Genomic DNA, 1,428 nt, shown 5'->3' on the forward strand with positions numbered 1-1,428 from the left:
ATCTTATTTATATGTTTTTCAGGTGACATATTATTCATAACAATGACTCCCAGGTCCTTCTCATTTTCTACTTTTTTTATTCCCTCTTCTCCCAAATTATATGATCCTGTTATTCTGTTTTTGCTTTTTCCAAATTCCATTATACTGCACTTTTTTGTATTGAACTCCATCTCCCACTTCTTACTCCATTCCTGTACTTTATTTAAATCTCTCTGTAGTGATTCACAATCTTCTTCAGTTTTCACTCTTTTCAGTAGTTTTGCATCGTCTGCAAAGAAGCTCATATAGCTTTCAATTCCTTCATCCATATCATTAATATATATAGCAAACATTATTGGGGCCAGGACTGTTCCCTGCGGGACACCGCTTATTACTTCATTCCATTTTGAGTACTGGTTTCTTATCACTACTCTCATTTTTCTTTCTTGCAAAAAGTCTTCCATCCAATTTAGTAATTTACCTTGTATTCCTCCTTCAGATTCTAGTTTCTTAAGCAACTTCTTATGTGGTACTTTGTCAAAAGCTTTTTTTAGGTCTAGAAATGCACAATCAGCCCATCCATCTCTTTCTTGTATTATATCTATTAGCCTTGAATAGAAACATATTAAATTGGTGACGCATGATCGTCCTTGTCTGAATCCAAATTGCCTTGGATTTAGTACGTTGTTTTTTTCCAAGTATTTTACCCATCTATTTTTTATCATTCTTTCACAAATTTTTGCTATTGTACTTGTTAGAGAGACTGGTCTATAGTTGGTAGGTTCTTCTTTATTTCCTCCTTTATATATAGGTACTATATTTGCTTTTTTCCAATCTTCTGGAACTTTTCCTTCTTTCAAGGAACTGCTTATTATGCTATGTATTTTGTCTGCCAGTTCATTCCTGCATTCTTTCAGAATCCAGTTTGCTATTTCATCTGGTCCATGTGATTTTCTGACATCAAGATTACTCAATTGTATCAATATTTTATTCTTTGATACTTCTATTTTTTCTATAGGGGGGACTTTCTCTTTCCATTCAATCTCTTCAGGTTGTATGTTCTCCCTTGTAAACACTGATTTAAAATGTTTGTTCATAATTTCCGCCATTTCCATTTCCTCAGTGTATTCAACTCCCCCTTGTCTTAATTTCTCCAAGTCCTGTTTGTTTTTCAGTTTATTGTTTACAAATCTGTAGAATAGTTTTGGTTGATCTTTACATTTTTCTATGACGTCTTTTTCATATTTTCTCTTTTCCTCTCTGCATGTTTGTACATATTCATTTCTATAACCAGTATATATTTTCCATTTTTCAGGTTTTCTGTCTTTTTTCCATCTGGTCCAGGCTTTGTCTCTTTTGTCTTTTAACTCCCTACAACTTTTGTTGTACCAGCATTTTACATATTCTTTTTCTTGTTTTTGTCTTGGGACATACTTTTCCACTCCTTTT

This window comes from Oratosquilla oratoria, chromosome 28, assembly GCF_046742065.1.
Source record: "Oratosquilla oratoria isolate Oo_2021 chromosome 28, ASM4674206v1, whole genome shotgun sequence".
NCBI classification, from domain to species: Eukaryota; Metazoa; Arthropoda; class Malacostraca; order Stomatopoda; family Squillidae; genus Oratosquilla; species Oratosquilla oratoria.